A 15,856-nucleotide genomic window follows, 5' to 3' on the forward strand; every position below is an offset into this window, starting at 1 on the left:
TATGTTGGATGCATATATATTTATGATGGTTATATCTTCTTCTTGGATTGATCCCTGGAACATTATGTAATGTCCTTTTTCTCTTGTTAGAGTCTTTGTTAAAGTCTATTTTGTCTGATATAAGTATTGTTACCCTGGCTTTCTTTTGATTTCCATTTTCATGGAATATCTTTTTTACTTTCAGTCTCTGTATGCCTTTAGGGGTGAAGTGAGTCTCTTGTAGGCAGCATATAGATGGGTCTTTTAAAAAAAATCTATTCAGCCACTCTATGTCTTTTGATTGGAGCATTTACATTTAAAGTAATTATTATTATTATTTTTTAACATGTTTATTGGAGTATAATTGCTTTACAATGGTGTGTTAGTTTCTGCTGTATAACACAGTGAATCAGCTATACATAAACATATATCTCCATATTCCCTCCCTTTTGCATCTCCCTCCCACCCTCCCTATCCCTCCCCTCTAGGTGGTCACAAAGCACGGAGCTGATGTCCCTGTGCTATGTGGCTGCTTCCCACTATCTATTTTATATTTGGTAGTGTATATGTGTCCATGCCACTCTCTCACTTCGTCCCATCTTACCCTTCCCCCTCCCCATGTCCTCAAGTCCATTCTCTATGTCTGCATCTTTATTCCTGTCCTGCCCTAGGTTCTTCAGAACCATTTTTTTTTTTTATATTCCATATATATGTGTTAGCATACAGTATTTGTTTTTCTCTTTCTGACTTACTTCACTCTGTATGACAGACTCTAGGTCCATCCACTTCATTACAAATAACTCAATTTCATTTCTTTTTATGGGTGAGTAATATTCTAAAGTAATTATTGATAGGTATGTACTTATTGCCGTTTAGTTAATTGTTTTGGAGTTCTTTTTGTAGATATTTTTGGTTCCTTATTTTTTTGCTCTCTTCTGTTGTGATTTGATGACTATCATTAGTGTTATGTTTAGATTTCTTTCTCTTTTTCTGTGTGTATCTGTTATAGATTTTTGGTTACTGGTTACCATGAGGTTCATATATAACAACATATATATGATATATATGATTATTTTAAGTTGATGAGTTCTTAAATTTGAAAACATTCTAACAACCTTGCTTTTGTACTGTACCCCCTGTGTTTACTGTTTTTGACATCATATTTTGCATCTTTTTGTTTTGTATATTCCTTAACTACTTATTTTGGATATTTACCACCTATATAAACCACCTACTAGCTTTATAAGTGGTTGATCTGATTGATCATGCTTTTACTATGTATTTGCCTTTACCAATGAGATTTTCCTTTTGTAATTTACATATGTCTAGTTGTGTCCTTTCCTTTTCCACTTAGAGAAGCCCCTTTAACATCTCTTGTAGAGCTGGTTTAGTGGTGCTGAACTCTTAGCTTGTCTGTAGAACTCTTGATCTCTTCTTCAAATCTGAATGATAGCCTTTCCAGGTAGAGTATTCTTGGTCGTAGGTTTTTTCCTTTTATCATTTTGAATATATTGTGTCACTCCATTCTGACCTGCAAAGTTTCTGCTGAAGCTGATTGTCTTATGCAAGTTTCCTTGTATGTAACTGGTTGCTTTTCTCTTGGTGTTTTTCATATTCTTTCTTTATCTTTAATTTTTGGCATTTTAATTATAATGTGTCTTGGAGTGGACCTTTTTGGGTTGATCTTGTTTAAGACTCTCTGTGTTTCCTGGAACTGGATGTCTGTTTCCTTCCCCAGGTTAGGGAAATTCAGCTATTATATAAGTTTTCTGTCCCTTTCTCTCTCTGTCCTCCTTCTGGGATCCCTATCATGCAAATATTACCATGCTTGATGTTGTCCCAGAGGTCTCTTAAACTGTCCTCATTTTAAAAAATTCTTTTTTCTTTTTTCTGTTCATCTTGGGTGATTTCCACTACTGTGTCTTCCAGTTTGCTGATCTGTTCCGCTGTATCATCTAATCTACTCTTGTTTCCTTCTAGTGTATTTTTAAAATTTCAGTTCTTGTTTTCTTCAGCTGTGTTTGGTTCTTCTTTATATTTTCTAACACTCTTTTAAACTCCTCAATGTGTTCCTCCATTATTCTCCCAAATTCATTAAGCTTATTTGTGATCATTACCTGAATTCTTTATCTGGTAGACTGCTTATCTTCACTTTGCTTAGTGCTTCTTCTGGGGTTTTGTATTGTTTCTACTTTTTGGACATATTCTTCTGCCTCCTCATTTTGCCTAATTCTCTGTGTTTATTTCTATGTAGTAGGTAGATCAGTTATGTTTCTTGATCTTGGAGAAGTGGCCTTTTCTTGATCTTGGAGAAGTGGCCTTGAAGGAGATATCCTATGGGATCCAGCATCAGACTCCCCTCTGGTCATGAGAGCTGTATGCTCTCGTGGTGCCCCTTATTGGGATGCATGCACCCTTCTATTTTGGCGGGCCAACTACTGTGGGCATGCTGGTCCCTGGCCTGATTGGATCCCAGACCCTTCATTGTGTTGTGGTGGCCACTAGCTTGGCCCAGCTGGTTATGGGGGCCTGGGCAGGTGCTACCTGCTGGTGGGTAGGGCCTGATCCTGGGACAGCTGGCCCTGGTGACTGGGGCATCCTGGGACTGGTGCTGGCCTGCAGTTGTGTGGATAAGCCTGTTGTACTAATAGGCTAAGGGGAGGACTCCAAAATGGAGCTTGCCAGCAACAGCGTTCTCATGGTAGAATGAGCGGCCACAAATGGCAGCTGCCAGTGTCTGTGTCTCCAGGGGGAGTCCCATTTGCCTCTTATTTCCCCAGGAGATGCTCCAAGATCAGCAAGTGGGTCTGACTCAGGCTCCTTTCAGATTACTGCCTCTGTTCTGGGTCTTGGAGCATGTGAGATTTTGCATGTGTCCTTTAAGAGTGAAGTCTCTGTTTCCTACAGTCTTCTGGCTTTCCAGTACATAAGACCTGGTGGACTTCAATGCCAGATATTCTGAAGATTCATCTTCTCAGGGCAGGACCCCCAGGCTGGGGATCCTGATGTGGAGCTCAGACTCCTTGCTCCTTGAGGAGAACTTCTGCAATTGTGATCATCCTCTTTTTTTGTGGGTTGCCTCCTGTGGGGTGTGAGTCTTGATTACACCTCCCCTCCTACATTTCTTGTTGTGGTTCCTTTTTTGTATCTTTAGTTGTGGAAAATCTTTTCTGTTAGTCTTCAGGTTATTCTCATCAATAGTTGCTCTGTAAATAGATGTAATTTTGGTGTGCCTGTAGGAGGAGATGAGCTCCAGTCTTCTTACTCTGCCATCTTTGCCACACTTCTCTGTGCAGTTTTTCTTACTGAAAGACATCAGCATTACTTTTATATTTACCAAGAAATCTTCAACATCAGTTGTTCATACTTTTCCTATTACATATAAAGCAATATGAACAAACTTTTAGCAGAGAGCCTAACATAGACAAGGAACATGATAAATATTAATTCCATTCCTGTACCTTTTTCTAAAATGTTATTCTCCAAGGTCCCAGAACTTAGACAACATTTCCTATGCTTTGTACCTATTTGCACCACAATAGATACCTCATGTTGGATTTTTAAAAACAATATATGTCTTTCTTTCAAGACTGTGAACTTGAAGGCAGGAATTATATCTCATTCATCTTTGTGAACAGCACAGTGGTTGGCCCAGTTGACTCTCAATTAATGGTAGTCAAACAGAACTGACATTTGGTGTGTACATAAGTAAGCAGGCATAAACATTTTGGGTATTTAATTGCTTCTCTCTTGATTTCTTCTCTGAACATAGAAAACTATCAGTAGATTGTTGGGAGTTCGCAGTTGTGATGGCATGTGTGATTCCTGATGCTACGTGCAGCTGTTGGAGCAAATGTACTCACTGATGTGATAGTTTACCTGGAAAAGGGAATACTCTACAAACAGCATACTCCCAGACAAAACTTATAATGAGGATTCTATAATATCATAAGTGTCTCATTAGCAATAAAAGCTATTAAAGCCACTGTTCTTAATGAAGAATTAAAATAGCATCCTTCATTAGAATAGAAAGGGTAAGAGTGATACAATCAACATCGTGGATGGAGAGTTGGTGAATGTTTGGATGTTGAGGGAGAAAAATAGCTACAATAGAAAATGATCCCAAGGTTTAGAATATTGATAGTATGAAAGAATGACTATGTTATTTTATGAGTCCGAGAAATAGGAATAAAGAAAGATGTTTAAGGAAAGTAGATGAGCTTGATTTTTAACTGGCTTTAATATTAAGGAATGTCCATTATTTCAGGAATTAATACATTCAATTTATATTGAATACCTATTATTACCACACACTGTTGTAAGCTCTGAGCACAGAAATAATATTGTCTGTCAGGCATCTCGTTAAAGAACTGTTTGTCAACAGATTTTCTAGTGACTCAAATACAGGTGGAATAACAATTCTGCTAGAAGAAATAATATGAATTTAAAATTCATATTATGAATTGGCAATGATGGGACAAAATTAAAGAGATGAAACTTAATAAAAGTAATTTTGTGTGAAAAAAACTTGGTGTCTGTTAGTAGTATGAAATGGCTACCCTCCGAAATCAAATATATTCTTAAGCTATATTAATACAAATGTACAATAAAACAAGGGGTATAGTACATGCTTGTAAAATAAAAGATGCATAAGTGATAATCCATTGTGAACTTCTCAGATCACATCCAGGGTATTGCGTTCAATTCCAGGTGCTACATTTTAAGGACTAGTCAACGAGATGAGCTTATCTCTGTTATGTGAAGGACATTAAAGGATCTAATCAGAATTAGGAGAAAAATTGCTTTGCAGTGTTTGGCTTGTCTACCCAATTTCAATGTCAAAACTGAGGCCATTTAGGTAGAAATGCTAGGCAGGAAGATTTGACACATTATCAGATGTAACAGTCTGATACCTGGAGTTATCTGGTGTGAATGAGAGCTGTTCATACCACAGATGGATGAAGGAGAAGTAGTAGAAGGCACTGCTGCTAACAGGCAGTAGACTTTATTTATTGTTGCATGAAGTTTACAGCTATGCATTAACAGCTTAGCAGCCCACCATCTACTCTAAATCTAAAGGAAAAGAAACAAAGTGTTCAATATTTTAAAAAGCAGCCTAAAGACTAAAACAGGAGGAAGTAGATCTATAAAATGACTTTGTGATCCAATTCTCTGGGCGTTTTTTTGTCAGTTGTGCTGTGAGGTGACATTATCATAGAAGAGGAAAATAAAAAGAATCTTAATTTACAAGATTGGTTGGAGAAGTTGCTGTTATGGTTGCATACAGATAAAAAGGTCACATTTAAAGATTCTTCTGTCCCAGGATGTTAAAAAAACATAGAATTCCTTTAAGAAGAGTCTGTTAGGGGAACACAATGATATATACATTTTAAGTCTTTGTATTCCAGTTGAATTTGCAAATCTAAATCAATAATTGTTTGTGGTTGGGTACTGCTGATGTTGCAATTGTTCATAATTATTCATTCTTCTGTTCATTCACTTATCAAACATCTACTAAGGTGCTACCAGGAAATAAGGAATAAATTCAAAAAGTTATGTCTGCAAAATAACTGAGACTGTAGTGAGGCAGACAGGAAGTAAACAAATGATTGAACGCAATGTGATGGGTCATATATTAGGGGTAGTGGTATCCCTAAGTAAGCATGATCAACTTTGCATGTGTATTGAAGAATGTAATTCAGATGGAGAGAAGAACATTTGCACATAAGAAAGCAATATATGTTAGTATACCAAGATACAATACACTACTATCTGTTTTTCATTGTTCTGTAAGCAATTCAACACAACAACAACAACGATACCTAACAATTATTTTGTGCTTATTATGTCCAAAGTACCAGTCTAAACATATGTATTAACTAATCTAATCTTCATAGCAATTTAGAATAGTCTGGCTCAAAAATCTTCACCTTTAACTTCCATGTTATATATACTTTCTTGAAGAGATGGTTTTGACAGTATGGGAGATTAGGTACCTTAAAACTAAGTGGAAATAGGAATCCGGGGGCATAGCTGGATTATGTGCATGCTGCTTCTGGGAGGGTAAATTGTAAACACTTTGGAAAAGAGTTTGCTATTGTTTTGTAAAATTGCTTTGGTTCAATCTTAGTTTAAACACAAAAATTTCACTCCTGGATATATTCCTTAGAGAAGCTCTTGAATATGTGCTGCAGGAGACAAGTAGAAAGAGTGTTCATGGCAGCATGTTTGTAATGGCACACATACAAAAAGCAAACACCCAAAGCTTCATCATCAGCACATCATCAGTAACAGCAGAGTAGATAGAAACATTGTGGTAACTGTACATAATGGAACACTACTGGCAGTAAAAATCAATGAGTTATAGTGCCAAAATGGATGAACATCAGGAAGATTATACTGAGTTAAAATTGCACATTTCAGAATACATAAAGAACACATTTGTATAAAGTTCAAAATATGCTAAAATAACATACTGGTTAGAGATAAAAGATATGTAGTAAAATATATAAAAGCAAGGGATGATTCTTTAAAAAATTCAAAATAGTGTTTCTTCTAAAGGGAGAACAGAGGAATAAAATATGATAAAAGTGTATAGGTAGATGTCACAGTAAAGTTCAATTCACCGTGTTGTTATTCTTCATATCTTACACATATTTTATAAATATTGTTTTGTATCTACTCAATGATCACCATATTTCATAAATTTTTAAGCCAATATTTTTTCATGTTTTAATATTTCTTAAACTGAGATGCATCTTAAAATTGAAGCACTATGAAAGTAATGGCCAGCATTTTTCTTTCTTAGTTGTTTGCAGAAAATAATGCAGTGCCTTATAATTGAGGGCATCTGAGATCCAGTGAAAAACAAAACTCTGGGAATAATTCTGATAAATGCCCTTGAGACTGTGTGGAGAATATGCAGAAAAATGGTAAGGTGTGAGACCATAGTGGTAGGTGGGGGCCAGATCATTGGAGTGGCTGCATGTCATTGCTGAAGTTGTAAATTCCATAGAGATTGGAAGCTATTAAAGGGTTTCATGAAGGAAAATAACATGACAGATTTATATAAATTTGGGCGACTTAATTATGATATTGGCTTAAACTGATTCTTTGAATTCTTGCTTCAACTTTTAAAAAGTAAATATTATCCTAAAAAACAGTGAACCTGAGTAACAATGAATGCAACAATGATTTTTAAAAATAATATCTCATGTGACAGCAAAGAGTTGCCCCTCCTTCCTTTCTGGGGTGGTATCAGAGAAGGCCTAGTGAAGAGTCAAGACTTTCACCATTGCCCAGTGGTAATGAGGCCACCTCCATTGCAGTGTCAGTGTAGACCATATGGGGTGCTGTAACTCCCATCCTCCCTAGCAATAATGAAGAGCCATCCTCCTCCCCTTTGATGTCAATGAAGGCTAAGTGATAACCTGGACTTCTGCCTCTACCTGGCAGTAACAAGGCTGTGCCTCCCCTCTCCTCCCAATAGAGTGGTGTTATAGAAACCTAACTAAAACAGAAGGTTTAAATAAGATCTAGAGTTTCATAACATATTATGAAAATATGCAGCTTTCAAGTAAGAAAAACACTCATAATATTAAGAACCAAGAAGACCTCAAACTAAATGAAAGGAGGCAATCAAAAGCTATAATATCAATATGACAGTGATGTTAGAATTATCTGAAAAAGCCACTCTAATAAGAATGCTTCCGCAAGCAATTATAAATACACTTGAAACAAATGAAAAAACAGAAGACATCAGCAAAGAAAGAGAAGGTATAATAAAGAAAAAGATGGAAATTTTAGAACTGAAAAGCACAATATGTGAAATGAAAACTCACTAGTTGGGCTCAATATCAGAATGGAAGGAATAGGGAAAAGAATCAGTGAACTGGAAGATATTAATAGAAGAATAGAAACAAACCTAATCTGAATGACAGAGAGAAAACAGACTGGGCAAAACCAAATAAACAACCAACTAACAAAGCCTAGGTATCTGTGAGACTCTAACAAGAGTTCTGACATTCATATCTTTAGAATCCCCAAAGGAGAGAAGGAAGAGGGTGGGGTTGAAAAAGTACTCTAAGAAAGAATAGCTAAAACTTTCCAAATTTGGCAAGAGACATAAACCTATGGATTCAAGAAGTTGAGTGAGTCCCCAAAAAGATAAAACCAAAAAAAAAAAAAAGAAAAAGCTAGACACATCATAGTTAAAATTCTGAAAACCAAGGCAATAAAAAGTCCTGAAAGTAGCCCAAGTAAAATGATATCTATCTATAGGAAAACAAGCAAACAAACAATAATGATAGTAGATTTTTTATCACAAACCAAGGAGGCCAAATGGACAAGGCATAATATTTTTCAAGTTGTGAAAGAAAAGAAATTTCAACCCAGCATTTTATACCCAGCCAAAAAACAACAACAACAACAAAAACCCCTGAATAAAGAGAATTCGTCACCAGCAGACCTACCTTAATAGAATGGCTTAAGGAATTTCTCTAAAGAGAAATGAAACAATAAAAGGAGATATGGAAGATCATAAAGGAATAAAGAACATGATAATCAAGAATATTGCTAAGTAAAATAGCCTTTCATTCTCTTGAGTTTTCTAAATTTTATGATTGAAGCAAAAACTATAATATATATGTCTGATGTGATTTTAAATGTATGTAGAGGAAATATTTAAAATAATTATAGTATAAGAAGGGGAAAGAAAGGAATGTAAAGGTACATAAGATCTCTGTACTTGGAATTATAAAATGACAACACCAACAGACTGTGAAAAGTTATGCATAAGTAACATAATATCTAGAGCAACCAGTACAAAAGCTATATAAAAAGATGCACTTAAAAACACTATGGATAAATCAGAATAGAATTCTAAAAAAATGTTGAAATAACCAATAGAAATCTATGAAAAAGGATACAAATGAAAAACAGGGAGAACAGTCAACAAAAAATAAAATGGTAGAGCTAATCCCTAAGATATCAATAATTATATTAAATTTAAATATGCTAAATAAACCAATTAAAAGACAGAGATTGGTAGAATGGGTTAAAAAATGACAAAACTATATGCTATCAATAAGAAACTCACTCCAAATATATGATATAGGAAAGTTGAAAGTAAAAGGATGGAAAAAGATACATCATGGAAACATTAGACAAAGTAAAGTTGGAGTAACTGCATTAATATAAGTTAAAATAGACTTGAGAGAAAGAAAATTATTAGAAACAGAGGGTCAATCCACTAAAAGACCCAGCAACGCTAAATGTGAATGTACCAAACAGTAGAGCTGCATAGGTGGAACAAAAACTCATAGAACTGAGAAATAGACAACATCACTATTATAGCTGGTGACTTCAAGACACCTCTCATTAATTAATAGATAAGACAAGACAAAATCAGCAAAGGTATAGAAGAATTCAACAACACCATCACCTAACAGGATCTAACTGACATTTATAGAACATTCCATTCAACAACAGCAGAATACACATTCTTTTCAAGTGCTTATGGAACATGTACTAAGATAGACCATATGTTGGGCCATAAAATAAACTTCAACAGATTTAAAACAAACAATTGAAATCATGGAGAATGTGTTCTCTAACTACAATGAAGCCAAACTAGAAATCAGTAACAGAAAGATGGCAGGAAAATCTCCAAACACTTGGAAACTAAATAATACACTTCTAAATAATCCATGGGTCAAAGAGGAAGTCTCAAGGGAGATAAAAAATACATTGAAGTGAATGACAGTGAAAATATAGTATATCAAAAATTGTGGGGGGGCTTCCCTGGTGGTGCAGTGGTTGGGAATCTGCCTGCCAATGCAGGGGACACGGGTTCGAGCCCTGGTCTGGGAAGGTCCCACATACCGCGGAGCAACTAGGCCTGTGAGCCACAACTACTGAGCCTGTGCGTCCGGAGCCTGTGCTCCGCAACAAGAGAGGCCGCGATAGTCAGAGGCCCGTGCACCACGATGAAGAGTGGCCCCCACTCACCACAACTAGAGAAAGCCCTCGTACAGAAACGAAGACCCAACACAGCCAAAAATAAATAATAAATAAATAAATAAATAAATAAAAAATTGTGGGACACAGCTAAATCAGTGCTAAAAGGGAAATTTATAGCAATAAATGCATGCATTAGACAAGGGGAAAATTCTTAAATCAATAATTTTAAGATCTCCTCTCAAGAACCTAGAAAAAGAAGAGCAAAATAAACCCAAAACAAGCAGAAAAAAATAAGAGCAGAAATCATTGAAGGAACAAGGAACTGTAGTCTGTTTGTAAACATCTAAATGCAGTAGTATCATTTATTAAAATGGCAGTATATTCTCCATTGAATTTCATTCTCACCTTTGTCAAAAATCAATTGGGTATATTTACGTGTGTCTATTTTTGGGTCTCTGTTTTTTGACCCTCAGTCCTCTTCTGATTGTTCCTTAATACTCATTACGCTGGAATTAAATTAACCTCTTACAGATAGTAATGGTTATAAAGATAGATACAAAAGATTGTAAAGGAAAATATATACCTTTGGAAAAAATAGGTGATTTATTTTCTAGGCATTGTTTTCTGTCCCGCTTCTACGTCTTATGTAAAATGCCTGTAGATACAGGGGACCCTTTTCTCCTTTTTTAATACAGAATGCCAGTTCTATAATAAGCTTTGAATGTTGGTCATATGGTTGTTAGACATCAACCAGCCCATCACTCTTTCTAGAGAGGCCTCTGATGGGTTAGAATAGTAATCCTCATGAACCATGAATCAGGTGACCTCCAGAGAGAAGGAGAGGCACTAAGGATATTTTACCCTCTATCTGAAGCCAGGGGCCTGAAGTTCCCCTGGTACATTCAACTCTCACCTTCTTCTGTGGGATCACTATCTGAACTATGCTCAGTGAATGTATAAGGATAATATTCTATGTGTGAAAGCATTCTGGAGCCCTGCCTTCAATTCAGATCTTCCTCATCTCTTTCCTAAAGAATGACTCTTTTCTTTTCCAGGAACTTAGTCAATATTTTTTGAAACCAGTTTTTTTTTTTTTTTTAAAGTGACAGTCAGCCCGATACTTGACAGAGCTGTGGACTCTTTTTTTTTTTTTTTTTTTTAATTTTATTTATTTATTTATTTATGGCTGTGTTGGGTCTTCGTTTCTGTGCGAGGGCTTTCTCTAGTTGCGGCAAGCGGGGGCCACTCTTCGTCGCGGTGCGCGGGCCTCTCACCGTCGCGGCCCCTCCCGCTGCGGGGCACAGGCTCCAGACGCGCAGGCTCAGCAACTGTGGCTCACGGGCCCAGTTGCTCCGCGGCATGTGGGATCCTCCCAGATCAGGGCTCGAACCCGTGTCCCCTGCATTGGCAGGCAGATTCTCAACCACTGCGCCACCAGGGAAGCCCTGAAACCAGTGTTTTTGAAGAACTATTTTCTAATGTTTTTCTTTAAAAGGCTTAAGCCATTTTGTAAATAGGCAAGATGGAAAACATGTTTGGACTGGATTGATAGATGACATAAAAATTTACGAGGGATTCATTTTTACCTTTGGTATCTACAAATTAAATTACCTTTCAGCCAAGGAATTTCACACCCTGCCTCTTAATGTTTGCTAGTGTGATATTGTTTTCCCTTGTGGTAAATGCCCACACAAGGAACAGGAGTCACGTGGATTACTCTCTCTCACTCTCTCTTTCTAGACAGACAGACAGACAGATAACACTCATTTGTACCTAGGTCCCTTTTACATGTCTACCTGACAAGGAGATAAATACGACAGCTACTGCATTTAAAAAGAAACAAATCTAATAATACAATCTGCTTTATGTCCTTTAATAAAAACCAATCCATTTGGAAAGAAGAGAAAGTCTTAAAAAGTAGCATAACATCCCCTTTCAGTTTATCATTAATTCATCCTCTCAATCTTTCTTAGTAAGTTTAGAAGCCTTCACTTCTTAGTCTTGTCCATCTCTGATAGATATCAGTATTATTTGTCTCAACTATTGCAGTTAGAAAAGACCACACAAATAGCCACAGCTTCTCTGAGTGCTGACAGACACTAGTAAATAAATCAAATGGCATTGATTTTATTTCCCAGGGTGCATAATCACAGACTGCTTCTCTTATTTTAAATTACTTGGCTGGCGTAAATATAAACTATTCGCTAAAAGAGAGTCCATCTGAGAGTGTACAGATAACTGTACACAAATTTGTTACCACTGTCAGAAAAAGAACTGAAAATGAATATGTAGTAGTCGCATGGGACAGTAGTGTCACATCTCATAAAACAAATAATTATCTTCTATGTTCCCAAAATCAATGCTTAGTTTTATTTCCCCTAAAGTTGCATAGTAGGGGGAGAGAAATGTGTCTTTGGATACCCTGTAATTTATACTACTAAGTTAACAATTTATAGTATAAAGTAATTTTTAACAAGTGGAAAAACCAAATTCTTAAAGGTGAAGTTAATGTTACTCAGCCATAAAAACAAATGAAATAATGCCATTTGCAGCAACATGGATGGACCTAGAGATTTTCATACTAAGTGAAGTAAGTCAGACAGAGAAAGACAGATATCATATGATATCACTTATATGTGGAATCTAAAAAAATGATACAAATGAACTTATTTACAAAATAGAAACAGATTCACAGACATAGAAAATAAACTTATGGTTACCAAAGGCGAAGGGGGGAGGGATAAATTGGGAGTATGGGATTAACAGATGCACATTACCATATATAAAATAGTTAAACAACAAGAATTTACTGTATAGCACAGGGGACTATATTCAATATCTTATACTATAATGGAAATGAATAAAAAAAGAATATAGATATATACATATATATGAATAATGGAATCACTGCTGTATGTTTAAAACTAACACAACATTGTAAATCAACTATACTTCAGTTTAGAAAAAAGGTAAAATTATTTGGCTTTAAATTTCTTATATTAACATAGTGACTTTTCTGGTCAGCTTAGATTTGACTGAAGGGTGTTTGGGTTTTTAAAAATGTAACGTGAGTGAGTCAATATAATGATTCATTTTGTACTTTACATATTAAGCCTTTAGTAAAAACACCCACACATTTTTATTGAGTGCCTATCTTGAGTTAAAAACGGTGCTTATTGGTGGTGGGGAGAGGGGGCTGTGTGTTAACAGCAGCCCTCCCCTGACAGCTATCTGCAGGAGAAGAAAAGTTGTGATGTGTTAAAGCTTTGTCTATGGTTCTGTCTTACTGTGTTATCTCTTGGTTACCTGGACGCTTGGTCTCCTGGTGTGCCCAAGCTCTGGGTGGTTTCAGTTCTTGCACCCACACTCTCATCATCAAAAGCTACCTGTCCCATGCCCTATCTCAACTGGTTGCTTTCCTCATTATCCAAAATGGCAGCCAACTATGTGATCAAAGGGTATGTATACACAAGCCTTCCTATGATTCTTCTGTATTATATGTATTTTACAAGTCATCTTTGGGAAGCAAAACTTAAACCCAGGGAGTAATGGCAACACAGGAATTTCAAGTGTTGTGGAAGATATACAGGTTGGTGATTCCATGTGGCTTTCCTGACATCATACTCTGTGAATAACTGCCTACATTTTCATAGGGTTCAGTCTATACATGATAGAGGAACATGTTTGTTATACTAGAATTTTATTGAAACAATTAAGTGCACAATCCTGAGATTAAAACATAATGAAAAGTGTTAAATTGATGACATGTTCGTTTAATTTTTTTTTTTTTGCTGTTCTAATATAAGTGTGGTAAATATGTTACAAGTAGAAATGCATGTAAGATAGGTTATGCTTTACAATTAGACCCTCAGTTTTGTGTAATATTCATTAGTACACTGGCAATTTTTAAATAATCTGAATCATTTAAAAATTTGGAAGAGTCAGTTATTATTTGTTCCTGGGTTTTTAAACATTCATTTATTTATAAATTCAGGCACATTCCTTGAATTTGTATTGTGTTGCAAACTCTGAGTTAGTCTAGGGAACATGAACATTTTCATGAAGAGAAAAAAGCACACTGATCATTTGGGATTTATGAGTGGTAACCAGGCATTATAAAAATCTTATGCAAATTACGTGTTATTGAAATGAAAAAATGGAAAAAAAACAAGCACCCACACACAAACAGCAAAAACAAAACAAGCATCAGGAAAAATTTAACTCAGAGTGTATATAGTCATCAGCTTTCCAAACTCCAAATCCCAAGCTGATCCTCTTACAGATGCCTACCTCTGCTGCACTGCTTCCTCATTTACAAGATCACCTTATGTACCTTTTAAAACAAGGTTCACCAACTCTGCAAGGCAGATGGAAAATTTGCATTTAACTACACTCTGGAAAGCAGTTTTTTTTTTTTTTTTTTTTTGGTATCAAGTCAATGGTTTCATTTTATTAGTGAAACAGCATGGAGAACCTCTTAACTACAATGAAGTGTTAACCCACTTTTAATTATTTTCCCTTTAGAAGTAGATTTCGTAATTTTAACCTGGAACATTGTGAAGGATTTCAACTTAGTGGTTGCTTGCAACTGCAATATATAAATTTCTTAGTTTCCATGTAATGTTGTATAAAATGTAAATCTCCAAGGAATTCTAGCCCTTAAATGAGCCAAATTTGTTTTCTTCTCTAAAGTCAAAGACCATGAGAAAATACATGTCTAGACAAATATGTTATCTAATTTAGAATAAAGTTAGGCTAAGAAATATAAAAATATTGCTGAGTCTACAAAATCTTCACCACCTTCCTGCAGTTACCAACAATATATTTTTAAAATTTGCTTTCCTTGTGGTATTAATGCTATTCCAATGATCCTTTACTTATAGTCAGTTTAGAACTTTCACAGATATGTACAGAGCTGTTTTCCAGAGCAAATTGTTTTAGTTCTGCTCTCCATCAACACACAGTATTTAATAGTGTTTTGTAGTCTTTTTAGTGTTGGCTATGTGTTGTTGGTTACTGTAAGGCGTTAGTCATAAGTTGGTGTCCCTTGGACAGCAAACCGTTTTATTTTGCCAACTCAGTGCTTTTATTTTTATTTTTTGTTCAGTTTGTGTGCTTGTAGGTGAACAAGCACTTTTCAATTTCGCTGTAAACCCCAGTAAACCCTTTTATATGTAGCCTGTTCATTTAAAATGCCTGTACTTAGCTGGCATTTAATGGCATTTAAGTTTGTCATATTGGCTGTGTATGTGCTCATAAGACGAGGGATAAATGGTAAAATTGAAAGTGGCAAAAATAAAAGATAAACATTGCATATAAATATAGCATATAGGATGAATTACTTCACAGCAGAAACAGAAAGAACAAGAATTGGTCATCTATTTTTGAGAAAAGTGCTGGGTGGGCCTGTGCAATGATAATAGGAAAACTGATTGACAAAACTGAAAATCTTTGATTGAGAAGCTAGAGGATCAAAGTTGAATGTTTACTAGCATAATGTACATTCAGAAGATGTCTAGGAGTTTGTTGGAAGAACTAAAATCCAAGCATGGTGAAAATGAGGTTAATGAGATTATTGCTGAAAGCTGTGGCTAGTTCTACAGGTTCCAGGCCCATTTGAATCTGCACAACATCAAAGTGAAGAGAGAGGCTGCAACTGCTGATAAGGTAATTTTTTAGAAGAAGGAGAATTCTTTATCCAATAGAGATGAGATTGTTCAATTTTGGGAAAAAGAGACCAATAGAATATATATATAACGAGGTGGTGAATAGTATGCAGGATTTTAAAACTTCGAAGGACCAATGCAAACTTCCATTGGGAGAATGTATCCTGGGATTGCAAATTTAAGCCTCCCTTATTTCAAACAGCTTTTCAGATTAGGACTATTCCATAATTCACAGAGTTTAAGTCTGGGGG

The 15,856-nt window shown here is 35.8% G+C and overlaps 1 long non-coding RNA gene across 1 annotated transcript in view; it reads right to left on the reverse strand.

Annotated features, from left to right (window-relative positions):
• Nucleotides 1-7,097: 7,097 nt before the first annotated feature.
• Nucleotides 7,098-15,856, reverse strand: part of LOC309661547 — a 544,407-nt gene continuing 535,648 nt past the window's right edge. Inside the window, exon 3 of the long non-coding RNA XR_014264066.1 lies at nt 7,098-11,184. This is a non-coding gene — a long non-coding RNA (uncharacterized lncRNA). The remainder of the gene's footprint in view (nt 11,185-15,856) is intronic.

The sequence above is a fragment of the Balaenoptera physalus genome (assembly GCF_965194825.1).
Source record: "Balaenoptera physalus genome assembly, chromosome: 5".
Taxonomy (NCBI): Eukaryota; Metazoa; Chordata; class Mammalia; order Artiodactyla; family Balaenopteridae; genus Balaenoptera; species Balaenoptera physalus.